We start from the raw sequence: 13539 nt of genomic DNA on the forward strand, positions 1-13539 counted from the left end.
AGGGCATCGGAGCCACAGCCTGGCCATGATAAGAGCTGTGTGGGCAACTGTGGAGAGTCGCAGCGGACCCTCCACCTGCCCTGGGTTGGGGGCCTGCCGAGAGCAGCCCCTGGCCCATGTCCCCACACCCAGCAACCCTGCCCAGGGCAAGTGGGTGGTCCGCAGCTCCCCACAGCTGCCCACACAGCTCTTACCATGGCCGGGCTGGAGCTCCGAGTTGGAGCCAGGTTGGAGTAAGAGCCCTGTGGGCAGCTGTGGTGAGCCGGTGAAAAGTTGCGGACCCTCCACCTGCCCTGGGCTGGACGGGAAGCCTGGGGAGTGGGGATACAGGCCGGGGGCTGCTCTCAGCCCCCTGCCCCCCCCCAGCACTGTGGGCAGGTGGAGGGTCCGCGCGGCTCCCACAACTACCCAAGCTCCCCGGCCGGGCTCCGCCAGCTACTGACTTGGCCGGGGGTGGGGGGAGGGGAAGAGGAGGGGAAGGGGGCCGGCTCTGCTTCAAAGAGTGGGAGGTCTTCTCCTTTCCCAGACCCGAAGAAGAGCTTGTATCTCTAATATCCTGGGGCCACCATAGCTACAACAACACTGCAAAAAAAAAAGCAGAATTATTTTAATACCCTTACTTTTGTGTGGTATGTCTTTGGGCTAGAAATAATGGGGTGGGGGGGGGGGTGGTGGGGGAAGGAGGGAGCCTGAGCATTTTTTTCATTTGAATAAAAAATAAGGTGATTTCTTCAAAGCACACACACCAATAACACACAGACCTACACTGCTGAAAAAAATTACACAAACAAAACATTTTGTAGTTTGGAAGCCTCCAAGCTGTTAGTGGATTTTTTTACCCATTCGAATTTGCGCATTACCTTGAAATGTGTGGCTCAAGTTAGACTTTCAGAGACTAGCAGAGCAAATCACACACAGTCCCTGATTCAGAGTAATACATTTGCTTCTGAGGTTTAAATCTGTAAGGTGCTGAGCACCTCCTGAGCAATCTCAACACTCACCGAATTCAATGGACGTTGAGGGTGCTCAGCAGCTTGCAATATAGAAGCCGTCGTTCCTCCATGAATTTATTTTTGTCCTACTTCTATGCAGAATATTTACCTCTCTTAGCTGTATGTCAACCAGAAAGAGAGAATCAGCAATCAAAAGAGATGTCCCTCAACTCAGTGCAGGTTTGGGAAATAGGGAATCTGCACAGTCTACTTACCATCTGCCTGGGTATTCTAGAGTTTGCTATAGATCTCCCTGATCTGACAGCGCTGAAACCTGGATGATGACTATGTATCTACAACAGCTTTGTTATACAAAGTATTTTTATCGCTAGTTCCCAAAACAGAGATTGGGAAACGTTTATTTTCCCTTTTGCGGTTTGAGACTGAAGAGTTCTGCCCTCCCTTGGATGTGCAGGAGGAAGAAAACTGCTCTGGTTTCACTTTCAATTATGACCCCAATCCTTGAGACAGGTTTCCGAACCTTTTGGAGAGCTTAGGTTGAGTTTTGAACAAGTTCCACCAAGTTTCAAGCCAATTTAGGCAAAATTTTGGGCAAGTTACAAATGGCTCCGGGCTGATTGATAGTTTTGGGTGGAAATCATGTAAAATGTGGTTTTGGCTGAGATTCTATTTGTGAGTTTTAGTTCCTGAAATTCAAAGCAAAATTCAGTTAAACATTGTCCTAACCTCATGTGAACCCAAACTGGTGACTCTTTTTTGGGTATTATATATAGACTAACCTCATTTCTTAGCTGCATGTTGGCCTGCACAGCTTGAAGCCAGTCCGAGATATGCAAGATTTCCCTGACACAAAAATCAGGGCAAGTGGAAAGTGAAGAAAGCAGCAAAAGAGGGTTAATTCTCACCAACTCTCCACCCCTCAACATAGCCATCCTGTGATTACTACAGATGCTCTGTGTGTCTTTTGGGTCTGAGCAGAAACTAAGGCTCAGCCCTGTAAACACTTAAGCATGCGATTGAAACCAGTGAGCCTACTCATATGAGTACAGTTACACATGTGCATAATTGCTTGCAGGACTGAGGCACAAATCCAAATTATATTTCACCTTTAAATTAAAACAAAACAAGCACCCAATAATTTCATTTGTGGCAGGCTGGAGCAGAAGCTCCTGTGTGTATGAGTTTTTATTTTTTGGCATTTTTTTCTTCTCTGCCATGAATATTGTGTGGTTCAGCAGAAACAATGAGGAGTCTGTGTGGCACCTTAGAGACTAACAAATTGATTTGGGCATAAGCTTTTGTGGGCTATAACCCACTTTATCAGATGCATGGAGTGGAAAATACAGTAGGCAGGTATAAATAAAAAGCACATGAAAAGATGGGAATTGCCTTACCATGTTGGGGGTCAGTGCTAACAAGGCCAATTCAATCAGGGTAGATGTCACCCATTCCCAACAGTTGGCAAGACGGTGTGAGTATCAACAGAGGGAAAATTATTTTTTATAGTGTCCCAGCCACTCCCAGTCTTTATTCAGGCCTAATTTGATGGTGTCAAGTTTGCAGTTTAATTCCAGTTCTGCAGTTTCTCGTTGAAGTCAGTTTTTGTTGTTGAAGAATGGCCACTTTTAAGTCTGTTATTGAGTGTCCAGGGAGATAGAAGTGCTCTCCTACTGCTTTTTGAATGTTACAATTTGTGATGTCTGATTTGTGTCCATTTATTCTTTTGCATAGAGACTGTCCGGTTTGGCCAATGTACATGGCAGAGGGGCATTGCTGGCACATGATGGCATATATCACATTGGTAGCTGTGCAGGTGAACAAGCCCCTGATGGTGTGGCTGATGTGGTTAGGTCCTATGATGCTGTCCCGTTTTGTGGTTCCTCTAGGAAGGAAGGAAGGCTGCTCTGGTCTGGTGGTTAGGGTGTTTGGCCTAAGGCTTAGCAGGCCTAGGTTGAATTCCCTGCTCTTCCACAGGCTGTCTGTATGACCCTAGGCTAGTCTCTTAGCCTCTTGGTGCCTCAGTAGCCCATCTGTAAAATGGGGATAAAAGCATTACCTCCCAGTGAGATTGTGAAGAACTCTGGCACTACAGTAATAGGGGCTGTACAAGCAGAGCCTGTATAAAACAGATGCTGTTAAAATAAATAATAAGGATAAAAAAGCTACAACTTTACAAAAACACACACCCTGCTTAAATTCTCTCACTGATTATTTGCTCAATTCCTATTTTAGATGGAAAAGTATGTTTTATTGTCATTACTATTTTTTCCTTCTTTAACTCTGCATTCACAAGTAATAAACCTGTGAAGAGTGTGAGACCTTTGTGTACTTACCCAGACAGTAATATTTTGTCTGAACCCATATGCAAATGTTTTACTCATTATCTGCTATCATGCAATGTGGATGATGAAATCATAAACCCGTGCTGTTACATGGCGTATTGGCAAAACTTTGGGCTGTAGTTTAATCTTAATAATGCAGCTTACTTCCTTTGATTACATATATGCCTGTTATTAGCTGCCTCCCTCTTTCTCTTGTTAATCTAAATTCTTCATGCCATTTTACAGGAATGAAACTCACCATTTTGGTGGGGGCTTTGCATATGTCTGTAGGTGTGGGTGGCTGATGTTGGGAAAGGGGGACTTCTAACATTGCAGTCCACATTTCTTCACGAAGGCACCATGCCAAGAGAGCTCAGATTTCAATGATGTTGGCCCACTCAGTGGTGCTGAAAAACTCCTTTCCTCTCTTCCTCAGAGTTTTTGTCTCTTTCCAGGCTGGAATAATTGCGTGACCAGATCTGAACATGAAAGACAACTGGTATGATATTGGGTGGTGGGGGGTAGGGAAATGATGAGGATCAAGCTAACCTAACTAGCTGGTTGCCTGTAAATATCCCTGACAATGTGGTGTAGTGGTTGGAGCACAGGGCTGGGAGTGCACCTGCAGTGCCTGTGGAGATCTCCAGCACGCAGACCAGACCAGGGGTGGCCAAACTGAGCCTGAGAAGGAGCCAGAATTTACCAATGAACATTGCCAAAGAGCCACAGTCATACGTGCGCAGCCCTCCATCCACCCCCCTCCAGCCCCCAGAGCCTGCCACCCACCGGCAACCCCGCCAATCAACGCTTGCCCCTCCCTCCTCCCGCCTGCACAATCAGCTGTTTTGCAGTGCGCAGGAGGCTCTGGTGGGGAGGGGGAGGAGTGAGGGCACGGCAGGCTTGGGGGAAGGGGCAGGGACCTTGGGGGAAGGGGTGGAGTGGTTGCAGGACCTGGGGCAGAGCAGGGGGTTGAGCAGTGAGCACCCCACAGCGCATTGGAAAGTTAGCATCAGTAGCTCCAGCCTCAGAGTCAGCGCCTATGCAAGGAGACGCATATTAACCTCTGAAGAGCTGCATGCGGCTCCTGGCCACCCCTGGACTAGACACTTGGTCTGCTTGTAGGGTCCAGGATTTGGCCCAAAGTCTGTCTGTCTGTCCAATGTATTTGTCTGTTTTTCAGTTCAAATAGCAGGTCAGAATGGTAATGATTGTGGGTGTACAGTCTCTGCTTTGCACCATACCACTAGTGGAATCTAGGCCTAAAGCCAGCACAGCAGTGAAGAGGTCCTCAAGGGTGTAGAACCAGCGTAACACCTCCTACATTGCTCCTCAGCACCTGCTCTTGACATAAGCAGTGTGGCCAGAGAAAAGATGGCTGAGGCTTCCCTTGGCTAGCACAGTGGCCTGTTGGGGCTGTTAGCCGCTGATTTACCTGAGAATAATTCCAGCTGCTGTAGGCTATATTGGGGGATTGGCCTGACACACAACTGTCCCCGGACTGAGAATGTGTAACCCTTTGCACCCCATCTCCTCCGCTGCTTCGTGGGCAAAGCCGAGTTGTGTGTGAGCTCATCCTTGTTATCTAATGACTCTTTGGTGAATCGTACGAAATCAGGTGGTGGGTCTCCGTGGCCAAATGCCTACATCACAATAACCACCATGGCCATTGGGACTAATGGGTAACTTTTTGGCAGTGTCAGCAGTGCCAGGAACTGAATAGGCCACAGACAGTGAGCTACTCTCAACCCTAGACTTAGCTCTGTCCTTCCGAGTCAGGGTGGAGGCATATTGGTCGGGCAGAGAGAGGACAATCGCCTTACCACTGCTGGTGCTGTGCCTGTCTGATGGCTGCTGCTGCTGCCCTGCGCCCATTCTGTGACTAAAAAGGGGACTCCAAGTTTCAGTCCAGCAGCTTTTATCAGCACTGAGGCCTTGATCCAGCAAAGCACTTAAGCATATGTGTGACTTCAAACATTTGAGTAGTCCCATTGAATCCAGTGATATGACTCACATACTTAAAGTTGCACAGATGCTTAAATGCTTTGTTAGAATGGGGCTTAAATACACTACAAATATAACAAAATACTAAATATGTGTTTTAAACAAACTTCCCCCCTGCGTTAAAAACACATATGTATTCACAGCAAGGAATGTCCTCCCTGCCTGGGATACAATTCCAGTATATTTTCAGGAAAGTAAATCAAAAGATTATCTTTCAGGGCCAGTGCAAATGCCAGAATTAGGGGGTGTGGTAAAGGGATTTCTTTCCCTCTTCCAGAGCTGGATGAAATGCCTGACACAGCTGTTCACTCACAATTCTTACGAGAGGGAGGAATCTCACCAGATGTTGTTCATTTCCTCTCTTGCTGTGTGGCCAGCTCTCTGTTGTACAGAGGATGCAGGGGGAAGGGGAGACTCTCTGGCTAAATTACACAACTCGGGCCTAATGTGGGAATTTTGGGTGAGCGAGGAATGCAAGAGCAGACCCTGACTAGCAAAGCTGGAAGCTGGAAGGGCTGAGAACACTCATTCACTCATCTGATTCATCCACCACAGAACCCTGAAAATCCCAGTGTTCAGTGCTTCAACATATGATTATTTTATGAGTTATCACAAAAACTAAATTATTCCATAAGAAGAAAGGGGGGTTATGGAAGGAGTGAACAGTAGCAGACAAGCCATTGATTCAAAGACTCACAGCTGCAGGGGAGGGTGTACAACCCTCAGCTATGTTATTGACACTTCCTTGCATTAGTCCCTTTGAGGAGTAATGACATGCACAGTCTAGGTCTCAGTGAATGCAGTGACTTGGTGGTGGTGCTGTTTTTATTAGACCCTCTCTGGGAGATGCAGAGCGCAAGTTTGCAGGCTATAAATTACTCACTAGTGGTGCAGCTACCAGTGTGATGTGGGGCAAGTATCTTCAGTGGCTCATGACTGACTGGTAGATGTGTATGGGATTTGAGGGAGCAAAAGAGGGAAGTTGGGAGACAGGCTTGGAAGTGAGATGCTAATACCTGCTTCACGGGGATTGAAGGTAGCTTTCATTAGCTAATTTGGAGGCTTACTTTGTTTATAAAGTGCTATGAAATCCTCATAACAAAGTGCACCGAGACTCAGTATTTTAGAGATAAAATCTATTGGCACAGTATTTGTCTCTGTTTCCCTGCAAAATGTCTAATGGCCAGTTCTGCACAATGTCACTGGACCGTCTGTGTAGTGGTTGTGGAGCTGCCGCCACCAGGGATTAGGGCTCAGGAGAGGTGATGTAACTGCCTACAAAAAGCTGGGGTTGGGGGGAGAAATGAGAGTGCAAATGCATTAGTTCTTCAGCCACAGTGAAGGTCTCTGCACACTACAAAAAAAGGTGCACACTTAACTTGGGTTAAAATAGCAGTGCAGACACAGCAACTCCGCTTTTAACTTGGGTCAGTTAACTCGGGTTAAAATAACTGAGCAGATGCAGCAACTTGGCTTTTAACCCTGGTTAGCCGCTTGAGTTCAGCCTCAGGCTGCCTGAGAGGCTTGATTGAACTCGGGCTGCTAACCTAAGTTAAAAGCCTATTGCTGTGTCTTCACTGCTGTTTTAACCCAGATTAGTTACTGTGGGTTAACTAAACTGAGTTAAGAACACACCATTTTTCTCAGTGTGGACATACCCTGAACCAGAAGAGTAAAAAGCTGGTGGTGGGCTGGGGAAACATCCCCACTGGTGGTTGCCTCTAAATTCAGGAGTGAGATTTACATTTTGGTGCTTGTTACAATCTATATATTTAATACTTTTCAAAGATATTTTTTAACCTGTCTGGCAACCAATTGTTTTAATTAGGCTTTTATTTACATGGAATATTAATGGAACACTGGGTATGTCCAGCTACAATATAAAATACGTCTGAGTTAGGAAAAAAAATAGCTAAAAGAAGCCCAGTAACGGCTGGATTTCTAGTCCAAGGGTAGGAAGCAGCAGTACTTTACACTCTACAGTACTGCAACGAAGTTCATAGGCAAGTTAAAGCAGTGGAAATCTCAAGTAACCTATTAAGGTCAATAGAATCACTCCAGATTTACACTGATGTAACTGACTGTCAGATTTTTAAAAGGACTATATAACTGTGTTCGTCCTTGCCTCCTGGGCTCACTCCTTCTATGACTGTCTTAGACTCACCCCTGAATTTGGTCCAGTAGAATTATACTGCTGTAAATCTGTTCTCCCATCTCTATCTTACACAGTTTAAAAACTTTTAAATTAAAATTTTAAACTTTTAAAAACACCCCAACCCCCATTTTTATTTTTAAAACTTTTGCATTAATAATTTGGGCCAGAGGAGGGCAAAAATACTCTCATGGGGAAAAACACAACAAATAAATTCATTCTGGATAGGCAGAAGCACAACTGGTGAATAATTCACACCTATACCACCACTGTCATTGAGATGTGATAACCATCTACTAATATTTGAACAGGATAAAAATCAAGGTGAAAGAGAGAGCAGGGATGTTTAGATCAACCTCCAAGTAATGGGGTTTAGGAGGAGATATTCCCTGGGGCCTGCACCAGAGTTTCTTCCTGTGATGTTGCCAGTACAGTCATGGGTGGGATACTGGGCTACAGGGGCCACTGGTCTGATCCAGAAGGGCAGTTCATATCTTTAAGGTGTCATAATGGGAGGGGTATAACTATTGAGGAGCACTGAGATGAAAATTAATAAAGGAAAATGTAGGGCAAGATTCTGCTCTCACGGCATACAGGTGTAAATTCAGAGTAAATCTATTGACATGAATGGAGTTACTCTGGATTTACACCACTATGTCAGAACATAATTTGATCATTAAATGGAATATCAGGAACAGTTCTTTAGCAATGAATGCAATAGTCTCACAACAGAATTGTTTATCTTAGACTAAGATGAAGGTACTCATTCTGCATTTCCAATGAGGATGGACTAGAAGACCTAATACTTTCTCATATCAATCATCTCCTCTTTATTTTCAAAGGGGATCCCTGGAGCAGTTGCCTTAAGATGCAATCTCTCTTCATACTAATTGCCTATTTCTTTGCAATTCTAATCGAACACTGGTGACCAGTCACATTGCTCCAGTAGCCTGTTCTGATCATCACCTCATAGATTGATTACTTGCTATGGTTTGCAAACTGTCTTATCTAATCTATCTGGCTATTACATGATCAGTACCTGTTCTTCAGAGTCAAAGCTGGAAACTTCCACATTTTCTGCGAACAGCTCATTAATATCACAGAATTTCAGCAAATGCATGTGCAGTTGGAAGTTACAGTTAAGATTACATGGAAAAAAGTGACACGAGCAGCTGTCGTATTTTTAACAAAATTTGGTCACTGCGGATATGAAACCTGAGAACTTGCATAAGAGACCCGCTCCACTGAGTGTTGGTTTAGTCCACAGAGCAGCTGCACAAAGGGGGGCCATTTCAATTCTTTTCTGGAACTCCTTGTCTGGGGAATTGTGGCTGCAGATTCCCGAGGGCCCCCTGGTGTTTTGCACAATCTATCTTTAGAGAAGTGCAAGTTCATTTCTGAGAAGGGCACTGGCTTTGAGCAGGGACTACCTCTAAACTGACAAACCACTTCCTGCAATCGTTAACTGAATTAAGAGGTTGCTGCCCCCCTCAGCCCTCCTTAACAGTCCCTTCTCTCCCCCTCCCCACTTGGCTTGGCATCAAAAATGACTGGTAAAGACTAAAGGACATGGAAGGCTGAAGTGATAGCAGTAATTCAATGAGAAAACAGCACCTCCTCCAAGACATTGAGGTAGTAAGAGAGAACTCTTAAAGGTGATTACAGCCACTGTCTTACTCAGTATTGGCTAATCCTTGGAATGAATGTATCTTATACACACCTGCATCAGATGCTCACTTCTCATTACTGATGGTGTGTTTCCCCAAATCCAGTGCATTAGGACTCTGATTACTGTCATATGGGCCAAATCCTGAGAGTCATAAAGCATCTGCACCTCCCATGTGTTGCCCCTTACTAACATTCAGTGGGGGTGTTTTGGTTGGCTAGCTCCCAGTACTAAAAAGGGGGAAGGGTTGATGGGGAATCAGGACCCTAAGACTGACAGCCCCCAGGAACAATGGGGAGAAGCTAATGCTCCAGGTCAGCCTGAATGACAGGGCGAGCAGGCTAATCAGAGAGTCAGGAGGCCAGGGAGGTCCTGTCCTCCGTGTGAGCTGGAATTGCCTAGGTCAGACAGAGTGGGGCCGAGCTAAGGAGAAAGCAGGGGCGCAAGCTGAGCTGGGGAGCAGAGCTGTGCCAGATCCAGAGGGACCAGAAAAGCAGCCCAGAGAGAGCAGACCCTGTCCTGGGAGCAGAGCTGCAGCCCCAAAGCCAGAGGCACAGCCCAGAGAGAGCAGACTTGCCCTGGGAGGAGAGCTGTAGCACCCAGAGCCAGAGGGGCCAGAAAAGCAGCCCACAAAGCAGGTCAGTGCTGGGAGCAGAGTCACAGAAGCAGCCTGCAGAGCTGACCTGTCCAGGGAGCAGAGCTTCAGCAACCAGAGCCAGAGGGGCCAAAGAAGCAGCCCAGGGAGCTGGAGGCAGAGCAGCAGCAGCAGTGCTGAGACAGAGTGGTGGAGCTGGGGCTGGAGCAGTCCGGAGCTGGGTGCGGTGAGCAGCTGGGGAGAGCGAGGGGGACCCTGGGCAGCAGGCCCAGCACAGGGAGACGCCTCAGCCAAGAGGCTCTGCAGGCCAGGCTTGGATCATAACCCCGACAGGCGGGGCTGACACTGGGAAGAAGATTCTTACCACTTAGAGCCTGAGAACGTGTGGCCACCCACAGAGCGAGTGTCCAACACACAGCATCCCTGCAGCACAGCCAGGGCCTGAGAAGAAGGTCTGGGACTCCAAAGGAACAGACTGTGAACTGCCCTGACATTCCAGAGACACTGTTTGTGATGTTCCCTGCCACAGAGCAGGGTGATGTGTTTCCTTTAACCTTTCTCATTATTCCTTGTTCTTTTTAAAATTAATTGTTGATTAAATAACTTGCATTTGCTTTAACTTGTATGTAATGGTCAGTGGGCCAGAGAAGTGCCCAGTGCAGAGAGAGTACCCCGGAGTGGGGACACCCTAGCCCCTGTCCTAGGTGACCACAGCAGGGTTGGGGGTCAAGCCCTCCAGGAATCCTGGGCCCAGCCTTGTTGGGGTTACGAGGACTCTGCCAGACAGGAGGGTGTAAGGGGAGTCCTCAAGGGCAGGGAGGCCACTGGGTAAAGGAAGTGGGAGTGAGGACTCAGATCCTTTCGCTAGCCCACTTCACTGGGGTAGTGCAGAAGCCAGGAAGGTTCCCCACAATAGCGGGACTATTCCCCTGCTTACACATGGACTTTAGCACCAGTTAGAAGTACTCAGTATCTCTCTAGATTTTGGTCCTTAGGGTCTGTTCTTGCTCCCATTATAGTCAGTGGCAAAACTCTGTTAACTTCAATGGTGCATGACTGAGACCTTAGAGAATTGGGTCATATGAGGCCACTCTCAGTCTATCCACTCTGTCTTTTTGCAAAGCTAACATCTATTACTGTCTTCTATAACCCATTGCTGAATATGTGTAGTGATGGTGCCTCACACATGTATCTCATCAGTTTAATTGGTGTGACTGTTCAGATATGTTCCCAATATTTAGCCTAAAACTTTTCTCCTTTAGCTTCAGGCTACTGGTTCCACCCTGTATCAAGAAACAAATTCTTCAGGGAGGGCTCATCCACTACTGGGACATATAGTGCCGGAGTCTTTTTCTGTAATGAGGTTGCAGAAAATAAAAAGCAAGAAGAGAAAAGTAAACTTTAAAACATTTCAGTTACGGATGAGTGAATTGCTTTAAGTTTTTCTATTATTCTTTAATAATTAATATCAATATTGCAAAATTCCTCTGGATCACTCCCATTGGACAAATAGTTGTTATAATTACATAGCACAGGCATTATATAAACAATCCTGCTTTACTTTTATTTGGAGACAAGCTCCATTAAGACACCAATTTTTATAGTTTCCTTGAATGATCCCGTAAGACAGGTTTCACATCTGTCTGTCTGCCTGTTGCAAGGAATATATAACGTCATTTTGAGTATTGCTACACAAATGTAATTAAGATTTGGCATTGCCGACATATATCTCAAATCAACTGCTTTGCTACTTTGCGTTGCCACAAGTATGGACTTGCCTTCACTACGGGCTAAAGTGGCGGTGCTGTGATCGATGCAGTGGGCATTGATTTAGTAGGTCTGGTGAAGACATGATAAGTTGATGAGAGAGCTTCACTTCAGTACTCCACCTCCCTGAGAAGCAGAAGCTATGTCAATGGGAGAGCGTCTTCTGTCAACATAGCGCAGTGCGGACACCGCTGTAAGTCGATCTAAGATACGTCAACTTAAGTTACGTATCTTACATAACTTAGATGGATTTACCTTGTTAGTGTAGACCATGTCTATGTTGTTGTCAGGACAGAAGGAGCACGTGAATAGGCACTCACCAAAAAGAGGAGTATATGCTAAAAGTCAGGCTCCAGAGGCTTGAAAAATGTATAGAAGGGAGAACAATGTGAATACAAGAGTTCGCTAAGGTGAATGGTGTATTTAAGGCTAGGAGGAAGCCCATGGGCCAGGGAGGAGAACTAACACCACATGCCACAAAAGGTAGGTGCAACAAGGGCCAGAATAAGCTATTAGGAGACAAAAAGAAAAGGAGGACTTGTGGCACCTTAGAGACTAACCAATTTATTTGAGCATAAGCTTTCGTGAGCTACAGCTCACTTCATCGGATGCGTTCTGTGGAAAAGACAGAAGATGTTTTTATACACACCGACCATGAAAAAATGGGTGTTTATCACTACAAAAGGTTTTCTCTCCCCCCACCCCACTCTCCTACTGGTAATAGCTTATCTAAAATGATCACTCTCCTTACAATGTGTATGATAACCAAGGTGGGCCATTCTGACAGGATTTTAAAAGTCATACAGGTTGATTTATTAATACAAACTATAAATATCTAGGCAGCTGCAACTAAGTATTGAGTCAAGTAGCAAAATCATGGAACTAGAGCTGGTTAAAATTTTTCAAACAAGATTTATTTTGCTCCCAAATTGCGTCTTTCAAATTTGATTTTTTTTTCAAAAAATTCTCCATTTTCAAATTTTTGTGTGAAAATTCTCCTGTTTTTTAAAGAATCTTTCAGTACTTTTAAAAATGCTTCCTTCCTCCCTCCCATTGTTTGGTTTTCCCTTCTTTTCTTTTCCCTCTTTTCTTTCCTCCTCTCTCCCCCCCCCCCCCCCCCAGCTCCCCCAATAACTTTCAAAAATTGTTGTTTGTTTTGCACTGGGGAAAAAAGGAAAAACACGGACAAATGTTTTTTAAAATCAAGAAAGGTATTGATAAAAAATAGAAAAATGGGTCCATTTTGAACCCTGTGAATTGAAAACAATTTTTAAATTTTTGCAAATTCATTTTTGACCAGCCACAATAAATACATTTAAAATTCATTTCTTTAAAAAATAAGAACTTATTTAGTAAGCCCTCTGTGCATAATCTTACATTGGTTTAAGAGTGGCTCATGTTAGTTTAGCTTACTTCAGTAAGTAATCAAATTTACACTAAATGAAGCTAGGCTACTTTTAAACCAGTTTAATATTGTCCATACCAAGGTTTGCAGCAGTTTAGCTATATCTAAGAAACTGATTCAGTTAAATTGATGCAAATTTATGTATAGACCAGGCTAACTACCTTTGAGGATTTGGGCCTAAGATTCTAGGGGCCAGGAACATATCTTTTTTATATGTCTGGACATCATTTGGTACTCTATGGAGTGTTCAGGGAATAAATAATAATAATTAGTGATGTAAAATAACTTCTTGATTCATAATAATATCACAACTTCCAGGGCTAGAAATAAGTGTAGTGTGTCCCACTGAGAAGCTAGTAAAAATCACCAGTGATAGGAAGCTCTGGTTTTTAGGACTTGAATGGCTTGGAGCTTCATTCTCTGCTCCCTTGCTCCTTGCACAGTCATTTTCACCAGTGCAAAGTGGTTGTAAAACACTACCAGATTCAAATGATGTTTTGTACCCATTTTACAGTTCCTTTGCACAGGTGGAAGTGACTACAGAAATCGCAGGGCAATGGAGGATCAGACCCATGGCAGCTTTTGAGTATTGAAAGACTGTCACTTTAACTCTTGCTTTTATTCACATGTATTTGTTTATTGAACATGTCATCCTGGCCTGGCTGACTGCTGTTTAATA

At 44.9% G+C, this 13539-nt stretch overlaps 1 long non-coding RNA gene across 1 annotated transcript; it reads right to left on the minus strand.

Annotated features, from left to right (window-relative positions):
* Nucleotides 1-422: 422 nt before the first annotated feature.
* On the minus strand, nucleotides 423-1288 carry LOC140905842 (uncharacterized). The gene is made up of 3 exons (XR_012156959.1): nucleotides 1208-1288; nucleotides 1002-1110; nucleotides 423-582 (listed from the first exon to the last, which is right to left on the minus strand). It is a non-coding gene; the product is annotated as an uncharacterized LOC140905842 (long non-coding RNA).
* Between the last annotated feature and the right edge of the window lie 12251 nt (nucleotides 1289-13539).

The sequence above is a fragment of the Lepidochelys kempii genome, chromosome 2 (assembly GCF_965140285.1).
Source record: "Lepidochelys kempii isolate rLepKem1 chromosome 2, rLepKem1.hap1, whole genome shotgun sequence".
In the NCBI taxonomy this organism is placed as follows: Eukaryota; Metazoa; Chordata; order Testudines; family Cheloniidae; genus Lepidochelys; species Lepidochelys kempii.